Source organism: Rana temporaria, chromosome 2 (genome assembly GCF_905171775.1).
Source record: "Rana temporaria chromosome 2, aRanTem1.1, whole genome shotgun sequence".
Lineage (NCBI taxonomy): Eukaryota > Metazoa > Chordata > Amphibia > Anura > Ranidae > Rana > Rana temporaria.
In genome coordinates, this window is record NC_053490.1 from 93,011,098 (window position 1) to 93,029,437 (window position 18,340).

The 18,340-nt window shown below is 43.6% G+C and overlaps 1 protein-coding gene across 2 annotated transcripts in view; it reads left to right on the forward strand.

The window, feature by feature from the left end:
- The window catches only part of LATS2 (large tumor suppressor kinase 2), an 82,196-nt gene that overhangs the window by 6,193 nt on the left and 57,663 nt on the right, over window positions 1-18,340 (forward strand). The window lies entirely within an intron of this gene.

Genomic DNA, 18,340 nt, shown 5'->3' on the forward strand with positions numbered 1-18,340 from the left:
TGTACAGGACGTACCTGTACGTGGATCTGCCCAGCCGTGCCATTCTGCTGACGTATATATGCAGGAGGCGGTCGTTAAGTGGTTAAGGCTGGTCATGTCATTTTACAGTCGTGTGCCAAGCCTCTTGGAACACAAGGGATTAAAGAGAAAATAAACCCCCCATTTCTTTTGTGTCATTTTGTTTCAAAGTATGACCTCTCTATGGGTGCCTAACCTTTCCATGATTTGGGTTTTTATTATTTACCTGGTTTAATTTTATTATACAGGATTTATACAGCGCCAACACTTTACGGAGCGTTTTACAACATAAGGGCAGACAGTACCGTTACAGTAGGAATCAGAGCGCCCTGCTCTCTAGAGCTTACAATCTAATCTTGCTGATTTAGTGCACTTCCCTATTGTCGGTGACAACGCTATGAGTGAGTGAAAAACGTATATAGCGCAACACATGCAAACTGAATCGCCTCTGGGATAGCAGGCGATCCTGTTGCTGCAGGGACGCAGTTTTTCGCCAGACATCTCCTGCCTACTCTGACCATCAATATCACCATGCAGGGCAGAGCAAGTACAACTTTGTCACAGGATCACAGTATGAAGAGGCACATGATGTATGTGGCAATTATACATTTTTATCTATCTATACACTGCTGGTTATATAGTTATTACAGTATTGGCTTATGGTAAATATGGTGTAGTAGTAGTTGCATTGAGTTTATTGTTACGTTAAAGTGGTTGTACACCCCCACATATACTCAGTGAAGTGGCTGGCCTCAGGTGAGACACAGAGATAAAACAAATCCTATTGCATAAGTCGTACCTGTTCATCTGCTGCGGTATTTCCCTTTAAATCCATTCAAAGTGCAGAATATACACAAGCTCTGAAAAGCAGGGGGCAGAGAGCTGAAGTTACAGCTGGAAGGAGAGCTCTGAGAGCTGATTGGAGGGAAGGCACACACCCTCCTTTACACAGCACACAGGAAAAGAGCTGAGACTGTCAGTCACAGGATGTGCCCTTTTCTGTCACCATTTTTCTCTTGGTGTCAGGAAAACTTGTCAGTAAGACCGACCGACTTTTTTTTTCCTGGAAAGAAAGTATTATAAGAGAGTGCAGGGTTTAGGAGTGCGTTATGCAGAGAATGCAGGGTTCACCAGTGCATTACGCTCAGAATGCAGGGTTCACCAGGGCATTACGCTCAGAATGCAGGGTTCACCAGGGCTCACCAGGGCATTACGTTTAGAATGCAGGGATGGGGTGTGATGTGAAGGGTGGTAAAGGACACTGCTATAGGGGTGACCCTGCCCATAACCATGTCCTCTGCCCCCTTCACATCACACACATTGGTTTCTTCTGCCCCCCCATAGCAATAACCCCTTCTCTCCTCTCCCATAGCACAGTGTCTTGCCTGTTTCTACAGCAGGGACCGGGAGGCAGCATAGTTCTGGACAGAGGGACAGGAGCTGGCAGAGTGAATTTTCGTATTAGCAAGCTGGTGATTGGTTGCTTAGGACCACCCTGTGTGCCAGCAACCAATCGCCAGCGATTTAACATAAAAAGATTGTTTGGCCAGCTCCTCCACCTGAGCTGTACTTCATCCCAGTGTTCTGTCAAATTCTCCAACCCATCAGAAACTCCAAACATGTAATTCCTGTTTTTTTAAACCAGCAGTAATTGGAGTTTGTGACGAATTGGTGGTTGGACACAACACCGGCAACCGAATAGAGTCCGGTACAGAATATTATAAGTGGAGATTCTTACTCCGCTCCGATACTAGCCAAAAAGTCTGCCTCTGAAGCGGCGACAACTTTGTCCTCCGTTAGCCACTGTGCTGTCAAAACGTCTCAATCTTCCTGTACCGGACTCTATTCAGTTGTCGGTGTTGTGGTCAAACACCAGTTTATCAAAATCTCCAATTACTAAGGGTTTACATAAACCGGAAGTGATGTGGTTGGAGTTTCTGATGGGTTGGAGAAACTGACAGAACACTGATCTCCACTGATCGCAGCGGCGGGGGAGGATGGAGGCGGGAGGGGAGAGACACTGGGACATAGATGGCGCAGCCGCAGAGAAGGTGGGAGGCTGAAAGGGGAGACGAGGACGACACATAGAAGGCGGGGGTCGGCGGCGCAGGAACCTGTTAGTGGACCACCTGCCGGAAGTCGTCAGGTGGACCGCGATTGACAGGGAAGCACAACAATACATTCTGTATGTATTACCTGTTTTACCCCATTTTCCTATTACAGACTTATATCCTGCCCATTTTGGCCAATATAAAATACAAATTTGCTGACAGCCACTGGGAAAGGAAAAACGCAAGGAACGCTGCGTACGCTGCCATTCTGTAGACAATCGCTGCAGAGGGTTCATTGGATTTGCTATGGCAGCAATTGCCTCATTCTATGGACAGAATGGATACTTCAAGAGCTTGCACAGCTATAGTAGAAGTAGAAAGAAATACCATTTGGTTGTTTCACTGCCTTGCCTCTCAATGTCTAACTTCCATATTTTTGGTGATTAGCACACCCAGGTAATCTTCATCTCGCATGTACAGCACTGTAAGGAACAGTAAGTTTAGAGTTGGCAGGATATGCGATTCTAAGAATAAATGAACAGCTTTGGTAGCGTATTCAAATTATTTTTTTCCATACATAAGACAGATTTAATTTTTTATACATAAGACAGATTTAATTTTTTATACATAAGACAGATTTAATTTTTTATTTTTTTTAATTTTGCTGAAAAAAGCTTACTGTACCCTCTGACTCACAGCAGTAAGACTTTAATCACCCATCTATTAGGAGTGTGGCGATCCCAGCACAACCACAGGTATGTGGACTGCGCCTGACCCTGCTGGACGCTGCAGATCTGATTAATCCTTTTGATTGGTGGAGATCACACGGCCTACAAGCAGGACGGTTCCTTTCTGATGGTTGTGGTACGCTGCGGGGGATGTAATCCAGTTTACATCATTTTCTTGCCCAGATGTGCTTTTAACCTGTCTCTGTGACCTTTATAAAAAGCCTTGTATGGAGGTAATTGGAAGAAGATGTGCCTGAGGCTTATCTGCAGCGTTCTGTAACGCTAGGCATTCGCCAGCATACGTTCTTGATATTTCATATCCAAACATCAATTAAATGCTTCCTGGCAGAGAAGCATCTGGTTAAACTGGCGCGCGCTTTGGAAGTTCTTTTATTATTTACAGTAAACAATATGGAAAGAATGTCTGAGGGTTTTCTATGGGTCAGTGCTGTATTATAGGAGAGGTGCAGTCCACACTCAGTAGGTGATATCGGGTGAAGATCAAATATACTGGAATGACCCTATACCCAGTGTATAGCGGCTTTGTGTTGTAGCTGGTCTGCTGACCCAACATCAGATATTGCACATTCTCCCTTAGGCCTTGTACACACGGTCGGACGGTCCGATGAAAACGGTCTGCCAGACAGTTTTCATCGGACATGTCCGCTGGGATCATTTGGTCTGATGGCTGTACACACCATCAGCCCAAATTCCCCGCGGACAGGATACGCGGTGACGTGGCCGCGCCGCGACGATGACGCGGCCCTGGAAGGTCAATGCTTCCACGCATGCGTCGAATCACTGCATGGGTGCAGGCTGTCAGATGGGGAGATTCCTCCATCCTCATGAATTAAGCTCCGTACACACGACCGGTTTTCTCGGCAAGAAAGCTGCTGGCAGAGCCTTTTGCAGTGAAAACCGTGCATGTGTATGCTTTCTCGTCAAAAAAACTGCCAGAAATCCCGACGAGAAAAATAGAGAGCCTGCTCCTCTAATTTCTCGTTGGGATTCTCGGCAGAGTGTTTCCTGCCGATTAAAACGGGTTCGTCAGTATGCTTACCTGTCCCCAGGTAAACCCGCGCATGCTTGATGACACTTCGAAGCATGCACGGTAGCATACAAGGGAAGTGTAGGGTGTAGCAAGATGGCGGCGACGGCCTTGAATGTGACGGGTGCCGGCTCGTCGTAGTCGATGATGTCACCGCGTTCTTGCCATTCAAAAGAACTTTTTTTTGAATGGCTGTCTGTATGCACGGCAAGCTTGCCAGGAATCCCGTCAGGAAAACTGACGTTTTTTTCTTGACGAGATTCCCGGGCTTTAGTGTAATATGAGGACAAACCTAAACGTACAGTTAAAGAGGAACTTTACTGTCTCAATCAACTTTGACCATTTCTAAGCCTCATTCTGCTAACATTGGTAAATACATAGGAAAGTATATCATATTTATTTTGTTTACGTTTTATTCAGTTATTTCCTGGCTTCCATGCCTAGTCACATTACGTCATACATCCCAGGAGGAGCTTTCTTAGCTGAGCACAGCCTCCTGCCTTCATACCTGCGCTAAGTGCAGATGGATTCTAGGAAGTAAATGCTACATCAATCATCTGCCCTTACCCAAGATGGCCACAGCCAGAAATGCTAGGGGGTTGTTTTTCAAAGTGATTTCTCAACAAAATAAAACATGGAGACCTGGATGGATGGGGGAGTCTGGTTTGAATATTTAAAGAGGAGGTAAACCCTCTTTTTTATTTTTCCTGGAAAGAAAAAAACCCTGTAAGAGAAAAGCATAATGAGCTAGTATGCATAGCATACTACCTGAGATCGAAGCCCCCGAAGTGCTCCTCGTTCCCCTCCGATTGTCTTCTGTGTATCGCCACTCCGGCCGGAGCGGCGATGACGTCACTCCCACGCATGTACGCTGTCCTGGCATTTTTCCATTCAGAAAACGCTCAGTGCGCCTGCGCCATAGACATCGGTGCAGTGTTTTCTGCAAATATCTCCTTAACCGTGTAGGTTATGGAGATATTTCTTGCACCTACAGGTAAGCCTTAATCTAGGCTTACCTGTAGGTGCAAGTTGTCAGAGTGGGTTTACAACCACAAGTGAATTAATCACTTAAGCCCCGAAAGGATTTGCCCCCTTAATGACCATGCCATTTTTTGCCGCTGCGACACTGCGTCGCTCTATCTGACAATTGCACGGTCGTGCAATCCTGTACCCAAAATGTACATCCTTTTTTTTCCCCCGCACAAATAGAGCTTTTTTTTGATGGTATTTGATCACCTCCTGCGGTTTTTATCTTCTTGCTATAAACAAAATAAATTGTGTGTGTGTGTGTGTGTGTGTGTGTGTGTGTGTGTGTGTGTGTGTGTGTGTGTGTGTGTGTGTGTGTGTGTGTGTGTGTGTGTGTGTGTGTGTATATATATATATATATATATATATATATATATATATATATATATATATATATATATATATATATATATATATATATATATTTTTTTTTTCTTTTTTTTTTTTTTTGCTATAATAAATATCCCCCCTAAGAAATATTAAAAAAAAAACATTTGTTCCTCAGCTTAGGCCTACGTGTATTCTTCTACATATTTTTGGTAAAAATCACAATAGGCGTATATATTGATTGGTTTACACAAAAGTTATAGCATCTAGAAAATAGGGGACGTATTTATGGCATTTTTTTTTTTTCTATAATTTTTTTTTTTACTAGTAATGGCAGTGATCTGCGATTATTTATTTTATTGGGACTGCGACATTGCAGACAGGTCGGACTCTTGACACTTTTTTGGGACCATTGACATTTATACAGCAATCAGAGCTGGTCCCACGTGCGCAGAACAACATGGCGCCGTGAGCAGTTAGGACGGCAGCAGCAGCAGCTCCATGCTCCCGCTGAGTGACTTGATAAAAGGATTTTGAAGCGAAACTTACCCCGATCTGCTGCTGGATTCCTGCCCTGTTACTGCCTGCTGGTCTGCTTGGTGTGCCTGGATGTTTGGCGGCGAGGAGTTCGGCTGAAGGGGGAGAGGTGCTTCGGGCACCATCCGTGCAAAGTGTCGGAGTTTGGCCGGGGAGGTCTACGGAGAGCGTGCGCCGCGCTAGGGGGTGTGTCCGTGCCTCTGGTGTGCGGTGGTCGGTATCCGGACCCCTGGATGTCCTCGGGTGTAGTGCCAGCTGATGAGGTGAGGTGATCGGCTATCGGGGGGAGTGACGGAGGAGGAGGAGGGAGCCGCTGGGAGTCCGCAAGCACCACACGAGGTCTCGGTGGGTGCCGCTCCAGACGCCGACGCTGGCCTCGACCTTGCCTCAGACGAGACACTGTGGGGGGTGAGGCACCCGGGGCCATAGAAAAGGGCCAGCTAGACCAAGTGAGCGAACTGTATCCAAGCCCCATCTGTCTCCACAAAAGTCCGTCCTTACTAGGTCTGTCCTGGAAAGTTGAAAGTGTGGGGGTAGTAAGGGGAATGAGACTGTCTTTTGGCTATGGCATTGAACTGATACTTTGTCCTACCTTGGTAAAGGGAAAAACGCTGGCTACAATTGCATAGAAAACTGATGTCCTGCTGTTATTTTGCCAAAGGAGAAATGCCGGTTATAACCACATAGAATTGTATTACTGGAGTGATATTTTACTATTATCCTGCCAAAAGAATAATGATGGATACAATCTCATAGAATTGTTATAACCGCATAAAGCCTATTTCACCTCTGTCACTCGGTTAAAGGAAAAACGCTGGGTATAATCGCATAGAACTGCTTTACTGAAGGGGCATCTGGCTGCTCTCAGGTTGAAGGAAAATGCTGGCTATAACTACATAAAACTGCACTATTGAACTGATGTCTTGCGGTCTCCTGTTAAAGGAAAAATGCTGGGTATAATCGCATAAGAATAGTATTGGTGAACTGATATCCTGCTGTTACCTCGTTTCTTTGCTTTGTGGCTACAACGGCATAGAATTGCATTACTGAATTGATACCCTGCTGTTATTTTGCTAAGAGAAAACAAGCTGGGTATAATCACATAGAACTGCATTTCTGCATTTCTGAAGTGATATTCTGCTGTTATCCTATTAAAGGAAAAATGTTGGCTATAATCGCATAGAATTTTTACAACTGCATAAAGCTTCGATCATCTCTGTTACCTTACTAGAGGAAAAATGTTGGGTACAATCACATAAGACTGTATTATTGAAGTGAGATCTGGCAGTTATCCTGCTGAGGGAAAAGTGCTGGTTATAAACGCATAGAAACATATTCCTGAAGTTATATCTTGCTGTTACCTGGCGAAAGGAAAAAAGTTGGCTGAAATTGCATAGTTTCGTATTACTGAATGAGACTGCTATCGGGGTATTGCATTGCAGCCAGTACTCAGTTTTGAACTTATATCCTGCTTTTACCTATTTAAAGGAAAAATGGTGGCTTTAATCACATAGAATTGCATCTGTAAACGGATATCTTGTTGTAGGGAAAAAAAAAAAAAAAATGCTGGCTATAATCGCATAGAATCGTATTATTCAACTGATATCGTACTGCTACTTCATTACAGGAAAATGCAGGTCATGATTGTATAGAAATGTAGTACTGAAGGGATATCTGGCTGCCACCGCGCTAAAGGAAAAAGGTTGGCTTGAATTGCTACAATCGCATAAAGCTTTTTGACACCTCTGACACACACTCTGCCAGCTTACGTCAGTATCTGTCTCTGTCAGTCTCTGTCACACACCCTATCGCTGTGTGAGGGGTAGACAACCCATTAGTACACGTCTTTTATTAGGCCCTATACTTAGGGGTTGGATAAAAGGGTAAAGATGGTGCGAAAGGCCCCAAAAAACACACAGGGAGGGGGCCCAGGCCGCAGCACAATAAGGTCATATCTCGTGTCTGAAGGACTGGACCAGACACCGGAGAGCCCTAAAGGAGACGGGGAGAAGGGCATAGCGGGGACACCTACAAAGAGTAAAGGACATACTGAAGGTGAGGTCCTAGGGAAAAAGGAGAAAAATAAAGATAAAGATCAATCTACAGGAGTAAAAGACCAGAGTAAAGTCCCAAAGACCCCCGAGAGTGTAAAACAACCCAGTTTATTTTTTGATACCTCCCCTGAAGATACTCAAGCCCCACCAACTAAACAGGACATGATGGACATGACAGAAATGATATTACGTTTAGAAAGAACCATTAAGGGGGAAATGGGAGCAACTAGAAAAGATATACAGAGTGTGTTACAGAGAGTGGAAGGGATAGAGGAACAACTGGAGGAACAAAAAAATGCGATAACAGAATTGAGAGATAGAGCTGATATGGACTGGGTAGAAATAAGAAATATCCGATATAAACTAGAGGACCAAGAGAACCGCAGTAGAAGAAAAAATTTACGGATAAGAGGCCTCTCAGAAGAAGTTAAAGACAAAGAACTGGGGGAGGTGCTCCGAGGGATATTTAATACAGCCTTAAAAAGGGAGGAGACAGCCCCTATGCATTTCGAACGGGTCCACAGAATACAAAAATCATACAATACGCATAGGGACCTACCAAGGGATACTATTGTAAGATTTCTAGAATATAACCAAAAAGAACTGGTATCTCAAAGTACAAGGAACTCTGCTGCTATGGAATACAAAGGGGTTAAACTACTTGTGTTTTCGGATCTGTCCCAAGAGACATTAGTACGGAAAAGGGCATTGAAGCCATTAACCAGTTACCTGCAGACAAAGGACATTCCGTATAGATGGGGGTTCCCAGCCTGTCTGTCGGTTAAGAGCCAGGGGGTATCAGCGGTTATCCGCTTTCCTGAAGATATAAAAGAATTTTGTAACAGGCTGAATATCCAGCATATGCAGATAGAGAATTGGGAAAAGAGACCCCCGGCCTGGAGAAGATGGAGAGAACAGGACTGGAATAGGGCATAGACTATCAAGCCTAATTTTTTTTTTATGAGGGGGGCTCTCTCTGGGGGTGTGGGGAAGGGGGGGTGGGATGACTGAGGACAGAGAGGGCGGGTTTTTGGGTCTCCCGGTATCTGTGGGGACTAACTCCCGCATCTCTCCTCCTCATCTCCCATTCCCTTATTTCTTTCTGGTGTGTTAAAAGATCTCAGTAAGTGTAGCGCCCAGAGGAAGAATAAACGGAAGTCACTGGGGAAGGGGGAAAACATGGAGCTGCTGTGCCGTCCTTGGACCAGGGGCCGTCCCTTTTTTTTTTAGGTGACGGGGCCTGGGAAATGGGGGGTCATAGTAGACATCCCGAGGAAAAGCTCACTTGGCAAGGGGCCTGGAGGGGCACAGACCAAGTGAGTTTTAGCATTGAAGTACAATGCGTTGGGGGTGGGTTGGGAGAGGGAGGGGGGTATATGTTGTGTATGTGGTCTCAAGATATTTTGATTAAGACTCTTTTTTTGAAGGCTATTAGTGTGATGTTGAGTAAGGAGTATGGCCTAGGTGTCTTATATATTGAGAAAGGGCGTGGAGTCTCTCATATCCTGTGGGGGAACAATAGGTGCTTCCTATTTGGAAAAAAGGGTGGAAAAAATAAAAGGGAGAAATATAATAAATGGCGGCATTAAAGATTGTCACGTACAATGTACGAGGGTTAAACAGCCCAAGTAAGCGGTATCAAATACTACAGGAGATGAAGAGACTCTCGGCCAAAATAGTGTTCCTTCAGGAAACCCACCTAAAAATAACATCAAAAACTAGATTAAATTCAAAGGATTTCCCCATTTGGATTCATAGCTATTCCCCGAATAAAAGGGCAAAGGGAGTCGCAATAGGGCTCGATAGAAACACAGGGTTCTCTCTAGAAGCCACAGAGGTTGATCCCGATGGAAGATACCTGTTTGCCAAGGGTACAATTATGAATAGGAGGTACACATTGGTAAATGTGTATTGTCCTAATGTAAGGCCAGCCGTCTATCTGAGAAAGATTTTAAATAAATTAGAAGGTTTCAGAGAAGGTATGGTGATTCTGGCAGGCGACCTAAACTTTGTATTTGATCCTCTATTAGACACTCAACCGATCTCATTGAGATCGGAGGGGAAATATCTCAGAATGGTTAAACATAAATTATATCAGATGCAAATGGTGGACGCCTGGAGAATCTTCCATCCAAAAGATAAGGACTACACATATTTTTCAGGGGTCCATGGGTCTTATTCAAGAATAGACCATGTCCTCCTAGATCATCGGCTGCTTGAAGGACTGACAAGGATAGAAATAAAGTCTATAACACTGTCAGATCATGCCCCAGTGGTACTATCCTTAGACGTAGGGGAGATCCCGGATGGGTGTCCAGTGTGGAGATTAGACGAGTCCCTAATAAATAACACCAAGACAGCCGATGATCTAGGTAGGGATATGAGTACATTCTTCAAAGAAAATGATATAGAAAACATCGATCCAGCCACGCTCTGGGAAACACACAAGGCATATGTGAGAGGGCGGTTGATAGCAGAGAAAGTCAAGAGGAGGAAGATTAGACAGGTACGGAAACAAACATTATTAGAAGAAATCCAGGTCCTCGAATGGAAGCATAAAAAAATACAGGCAGAGCAGGTTCTAAGGGCCCTAACTAGCAAGAGAGAAGAGCTCCGGGACCTCCTGGAGCAGGAAACGAAATGGATCTTTAATAATGTGAATAATAAATTCTATGCTCTAGGTAATAAACCAGGGAGTCTGCTAGCAAGGACCCTAAAACCAAGAAACACACTGAACTCTATTCTGAAAATAAAAGATAGAAACGGGGAAATGAGACACTCCACTAGTGAGATAACTAAAACATTTTGTGATTACTACCAAAACCTATATAATGTCAACAAGGGGCAAGGGGAAATAGAAATTCAGAATAGAAGGGAAAAAATTAAACAATACTTAGAAAAGGTGAAGACCCCAGGCCTAGCAGAGGAAGTAATAAGTGACTTAGAGAAAGAAATAACAAAAGAAGAAATAAGTCAAGTGATTAGGAGCATCAAAATGGGGAAAAGTCCCGGCCCCGATGGGTTTACGTCACTATATTATAAAAGGTTTGGGGAGATACTAGTGCCTTTTTTTTCAGAAGTACATGAACTCAATAGGGGGGGGCTTGGCAATACGTAAGGAATCTCTGAACGCTCACATAACTTTGATAGGGAAGGAAGATAAGGACCCCTCCTTGTGTGCCAGCTATAGGCCGATATCTTTAATAAATGTGGACATAAAAATTTATTCTAAAATTCTTGCCGAGAGAATTAGGCCGCTCTTGACAGGCCTGATAGATAACGATCAAGCAGGGTTTGTACCCGGGAGAGAAACGAGAGAAAACATCTTAAGAGTAATATTTCTGTTGCAAAAAGCTAAAAAGAACAAAGAACCAGTAGTATTCCTGTCTCTAGACGCCGAAAAGGCATTTGACAGGCTAGAATGGGAATTTATGCTTGCAAACTTATCCCATATAGGATTTGGTCCAAGTATGCTGAGGTGGATAGGGGCTCTGTATTCGGATCCCTCGGCTAGGGTGAGGGTGAATGGCACCCTTTCTGATAGCTTTTCACTTTGTAATGGAACCCGGCAAGGTTGCCCGCTTTCGCCTATCCTATTCGTCCTGTCATTGGAGCCTTTATTGGAAACAATACGGAAGAATCAGGACATAGAAGGGATAAAACTAGAGAGAAGAGAGCACAAGATATCCGCCTTTGCGGATGACATGATGCTATTTGTATCTAACCCTAGGGAGACACTGCCTAAAATAATGGCGGAATATGAACAGTATGGGGAGATCTCGAATCTCAAAATTAATAGAGACAAAACGGAGATACTAAGTATATCATTAAGTCCAAAGGATCGTAGGGAATTGGAGGGGCTCTATCCATTTAAATGGAAGCAAAGGAGGGTGAAATATTTAGGTATATACTTGTCCTGCAAGGAAAAGTGCTTCTATGAAGACAATTATATACTACTACTGAATAAGGTAAAATCAGACTTAAAAGGATATAGGATAGATAGAGTATCATGGTGGGGAAGGGTGAATACTATAAAAATGATGATTTTGCCTAAAATTCTTTATATTTTTCAAACACTCCCGATAAAAATCCCAGAAATATATTTTAAAATCCTGGATAGGATAATAGGAGGTTTCATATGGAGGGGGAAAAAGCCGCGTATAGCAGTGGAGACTCTGATGAGGAAGGAGGAATACAGCTGCCAGACTTCAGAAGGTACTATGAGGCGGCAGTACTGAGGAGGATTACAGATTGGGCGCAGGGGGAGGGGGGAAGTAAAAAAAAGTGGGTAGAAGTCGAAGAAAGTTTAAGTAAGAAAGAGCTGGGAAATATAATATGGGTACCGAGGCAATATAGAGGACTACCCCTGGACACTCCAGTAATAACAAAAGAAACTTTTAGAATATGGGATAAGGTCTATAAGAAAAATAAATTGCCCTATAATAGCCCGCTGTTGCCGCTTACAGGTACGGATTTCTTTCCTCCTGGCAAGGAGGGGGGATTATTCCGGAAGTGGGCAACTTCAGACACTCCAAGATTAAAGGATATAATAAAAGGAAATGAAGTGCGCCCGGTGGGGGAACTTCAAGAGAAATACGGTCAGTACCCAGGAGATAGGTGGAGACACAGACAAGTCCAACATTTTGTCGGCACTTTGTCGAAGCCCCTGCGAACTACGAATGAACTAAATCAATGGGAAAAACTTATGACCCAAGAGGAACCTGGGAAAAGGGGAATATCAAGTCTCTACAAGATGTTAACAACCAAGATAGAGGTAGGAAAATTGAAAATGATAGAAAGATGGGAAATAGAACTTAATCAAACTATATCCAATAAGAAGAAGAGGCAGGTGCTAGAATACGTGCAGGCCACAACGATGGATGCAAAAGTAAAAGAAACCAACTATAAGTTACTTACTAAATGGTACTATGTACCAACTAAACTGCACAGAATTAACAGTGAGGCGTCCCCCCTATGCTGGAGGGAGTGTGGGATGGAGGGAACTCATGCCCACATATGGTGGCAATGCCCCCTCATCCAGGTATATTGGCGGGAGATACTAGGTCTGATTAAAAAAATCAGTGGATATGAGATAAGATATGACCCATGGGAATGTTTGTTCCACACTACAAGTATGTCCAGGAAAAAATACAGAGGCTCCTTGGTCCCGTTCCTACTGAACGGAGCCAAGGCACTAATACCTAGGAACTGGAGGGAAAAAAGAGTACCCTCGATAGGGGAATGGCTCCAAGAAATTGATAAAATGCAAGTGATGGAGGAGTTATGGTCCTTTCAGGTAGAGTCTGGGCCAAGATATGAAAGGACTTGGAAGGGATGGAGGGATTTTAGGGCTAGGGGGAGGGAGGGGGGTTGTGGGGGGGGAGAGAGTGGAGGGGAATAGAGAGACCGTGGGGGGGAACCATTATGGGGCCCCCTCCTTCCCTCGCGTCTCGTTTTTTTTTTTTTTTTTCCTCTGCCCTCCTACCTTTGACACTTAATGTGAATACACAATAAGGGAATCAACCCCTACACCCTTCACTATATTCTAGACGGACTTAGAGTCCTTCTTTTCTTTTTTGTGGTTTTTCCTCTGTTTTTTTTTTTTCCTTCTTCTTTTTACAACTCTTTCTAGCTCTTTGTATATTTAAGTAAATACACAATAAGGGGAATTAGCCCCTAGATTTTTCACGATATTTTAGAGGGACGTAGTGTCTCTCTTCTTTTTATATAATTTTTTTTTTTTTTTTTTCTCTCTTTTTTTTTTCAACTTCTTTGTGGTTTTGTACACTTATGTAAATACACAATAAGGGGAATTACCCCGATACCTTTCACTATATTCTAGTAGGACTTAGTGTCCTTTTCTTTTTTTTTTTTTTTTTTTTTTTTTTTTTAATTACAACTCCTGTCTGGTGTTGTACACTTATGTAAATACACAATACTCACTACATTCTAGTAGGATGTAGTGTCTTTCTTTTTTGTTATTATACTTAAGTAAATACACAATTAGGGGAATTAACCCCTATATTTTCCACTGTATTTTAGAGAGACTTAGAGTTATTCTTCTTCCTTCTTTTTTTTTTGCACACTCATGTAAATATACAATAAGGGGGTTAACCCCTATACCTCTCACTATATCCTAGTTGGATTCAGTGTGTTTTTTTTTTTTTTTTTTTTTTTATTCAACTTCTTTGTGGTTTTCTACACTTATGTAAATACACAATAAGGGGAATAACCCCGATACTTTTCACTATATTCTAGTAGGACGTGGTGTTTTTTTTTTTTTTTTTTTTTTTTCTCTCTCTCTCTTTCTCTCTCCATATCTCCCTCCTACCCTCTCTTTCTCTCGCTCTCATATCTCCCTTTTTTATTCTTTTTATATACGTCCTCCCCCCATCCACTTACTGTAGGTATAGGTAGTGGGGTCCTATCCCTGGGTATCTCCCTTGAAGAGTGGAAATGGAGGGATAGGCACTGGGGCGGAAGGATGGAGAAATCCAGGAGTAGTACATAATATCGGTAGAAGAAGATAGAGCCTTTAATATATTTTCAATTTTCATTGGAAAGGGTACATTTGGAGACCATATATGTTAGTCTGTATATTGATTTTATGTTGTATTAATTGTACTGTTTTGTATAAAAAAAATGAATAAAAGATTTTGGAAAAAATACAGCAATCAGAGCTAAAAATAGCCGCTGATTACTATATAAATGTCACTGTCAGGGAAGGGGTTAACACTAGAGGACATTTAAGGGGTAAATGTGTGTCCTAGGGAGTGATTCTAGCTGGGGGGGGGACTGCCTGAAGGAGGAGACCAATCGCTGTTCATACTTATTATGAACAACAGATCAGTCTCCTCACCCCTGACAGAACGGAGATCTGTCAATGTAAACAGTTCAGTATCTTTCAGGAGCGAGCGTGGGTACCCGGCAGACATCGTGGTCGTACGGGCACACGCATCGGCTCTGCGGGCGCGAGCGTGTCTCCTAGTTGTCTTTAAGCACGCAATGTATAGCTATGCACTTCTGTCTCTTATTCTCAGATTGGATAAAAGATTTTGCTCTCATATAGTTGGTTATTTTTATTTACCATTGCATATAGATATTTAAGAATAAATTGCCTTTTTTTTTACTTTATATATTAACTAAATTATACACCGCAGTTAGTTTTTTTTTTAAAGGTTATTATCCGATTTAATTGAAACAATAATCGGCAAACTAATCGATTTATGAAAATAATTCATTTTTAGCTAACGTGTGAGTATGTGCCCATCATAACGGCTGGTACCACAATTCCATGTGTTTTGGGTGCGGCTGGATTTTAAAACTGGTGACAACCAATTTTTTGCTATTTTCTTGGGCAGCCCATTGAAATATAAGGGGCTGTTCTATAATGTGATGCGCAGGAACACACAGAAAACCTCGGACACACCGCCTAGTGTGAATAAGCCCTAAATGTAAATATATTCCAATTGCTGGAAGTAATGACTCTTAACCACCAATAGGATTAAAGGGTTACTAAAGTATTTTTTTTTTTTTTTTTTTTTTTTTTTTTTTTTAAATAACAAACATGTTATACTTACCGTACCTCCACTTTGCAGTTTGTTTTGCACAGAGTGCCCCCGATCCACGTCTTCTGGGGTCCATCGGCGGCTGTCTCTGGTCCTCCCCGCAATTAGTCACCACAGTCATGCGAGAGCTCGCATGGTGGTCACTAACTGCGGGCGCGCTCCTGTGATACAGCGAGCGGCCATAGCCACTCACTGTATCACTCGGCCCCGTCCCTCGGCGCGCTGCGTCACTGGATGTGATTGACAGCAGCACCTGCCAATGGCTGCGCTGCTCTCAATCCATCCGCTCTAGCCAATCGGCAGCCAGGCTGAGCGGCGAAGAGGATATCGGGACCGCGCAGGACTTTCAAGGGGTCGGGTAAGTATAACGGGGGCTCGGGGGGGGGGGGGGGGGGGGAGTTGGCCGGCAGCAGCAGCAGATGTTTTTTTCACCTTGATGCTTAGATTGCATTAAGGTGAAAAAACATTTTCCTTTTACAACTCCTTTAAAGTAATGGATGCAGAACGCTCATTTTTTAAGCAGGCCATCATGTTGCTACAGAAAAAAAAAATTGTGGCCGGTAATCTTCTTTTCTCTTCTTGCACATGCACATTTTTTTTTTTCTATTACATTTTTCGCCCGATTCTCCCATCATTAAAGCGGGAGTTCACCCATTTATTTAATTTTTCCTCTTTTCCCCTTATATTCCTGCTCGTTGTGTCTAGGGGAATCGGCTATTTGTTTTAAAATATGAGCAGTACTTACCCGTTTTCGAGATGCATCTTCTTCCGTCGCTTCCGGGTATGGGTCTTCGGGAGCGGGCGTTCCTTCTTGATTGACAGTCTTCCGAGAGGCTTCCGACTGTCGCATCCATCGCGTCACTAGTAGCCGAAAGAAGCCGAACGTCGGTGCGGCTCTATACTGCGCCTGCGCACCGACGTTCGGCTTCTTTCGGAAAATCGTGACGTGATGGATGCGACCGTCGGAAGCCTCTCGGAAGACTGTCAATCAAGAAGGAACGCCCATTCCCGCAGCCCATACCCGGAAGCGACGGAGAGGATGCATCTCGTAAACGGGTAAGTACGGATCATATTTTAGAACAACTAGCCGATTCCCCTAGACAAAACGAGCATGAAGCTAAGGGGAAAATGTGCTCTCTGAGGGTGAACCTCCGCTTTAATTAGAAAATCGTTAGTTTTTAAAAAAAAATCCAACATGTCCCGATTCCTCAAATTTGATTGTCGCACAAAAATCGGCCGTTGCTGCAGCCCACTAATGGTGCGAAATTCACACAAGAATTCTTAAACGATTTTCGAAAGAAAATTCTTTCGAAATTCGAAGCGTGTATGGCCGGCATTAGTTTACCTGGCTGAAGAGTTGTCTATAATCTGCAGCAAGCAACACGACTCCAGCTTTCATTTTCTTTCAGCTAACGAGGTGGGGAAGCTGATAGTTCCCTCTTTGTAACATAAGGATCGCTATTTCTCCTCCTGTAACAATAAAAGTCACACATCTATTGTAGAACTGTGTAATAAAGTGTCTGGCAGGCGATGATGTGTTCGTTACCTTTTGGTAATGAATTCCCTTTGTACAGTGACTAACAATGATCTGTCTCTGTAGTGCAAACAGATTGTGGAATGTTAGAATGCTTGTTTTCTACCGTATACAATGGGGGAATTTCCCTGAGTATTCTGTCTATTGCCCTGCAGTGATGAAGGATCGAACGCTATCCTCCTCTTTTGCAATGGGAGATTGGAAATATGTTAAATGCATTAAAGCGGCTGTAAACCCATAAATAATAATAATAAAAAAAAAAAAATGCAATACAAAGGCATAATGAGCTAGTATGACTAGCATACTAGCTCATTATGAATTACTTCCTCAGATCAAAGCCGCCCTCGTCTCCCCCTCCGGCCGCAGACATCTCTCCGGAAAGGTTACTTCCGGGTATCGCCGCTCTAGCGCTGTGATTGGCCGGAGCGGCGATGACGCCACTCCTCGCATGCATGCGGGAGCCGGCATTAGCCATTGAGAAAACTGCCATTCTCAGTGCGCCTGCAATGCAATATGGCTACCTGGAGGTGTTCTGTACACAGAATGTATATGGAATGTCCCCAGAAACATAGGCCCAGATTCACATAGAACTGCGGCGGCGTAACGTATCGTAGATACGTTACACCACCGCAAGTTTTCATCGCAAGGGCCAAGCACTTGCATGAAAACTTACGCCGGCGGCCTCCGGCGTAAGCCCGCGTAATTCAAAGGGGCGCGTGCCATTTAAATTAGGCGCGCTCCCGCGCCGGACCTACTGCGCATGCTCCGTTTTGAAATTCCCGCCGTGCTTTGCGCGAAGTGACGTAATTTTTTCAAAGGGCGACGTGCGTAGCGTACTTTCGTATTCCCGGACGTTTTACGCAAGAACAAAACATTTTTAAATTTTGACGCGGGAACGACGGCCATACTTTATACAGCACATACGTGGACTGTGTAAAGTTAGGGCAGCTAAAACGATGTCTAACTTTGCGACAGGAAACTAGACTAGCAGCGACGTAGCGAACGCGAAAAACCGTTGTGGATCGACGTAACTACTAATTTGCATACCCGACGCTGGTTTACGGCGCAAACTCCCCCCAGCGGCGACCGAGGTATTGCATCCTAAGATCCGACAGTGTAATTCAATTACACCTGTCGGATCTTAGGGCTAACTATGCGTAACTGATTCTATGAAAGTATGAATCAGTCGCGTAGTTAGGAAGACCCTAAAACAGAGATACGACGGCGTATCAGGAGATACGCCGTCGTATCTCTTTTGTGAATCTGGGCCATAATTTCTTGTGTAAGTGGCTTCCTGGTTTTCCCAGAAGTCTGCACTAGTCAGATACAAGTCAAATTTCAGGCATCCCCTGCAACAAAAATGTCATTTTAGTGAGATACTCCCAATAGGAAATCACGTGTAAAGTGATGCAGACCCTGCAATTTTTCTCACTAGAGCCCTGCAAGTGC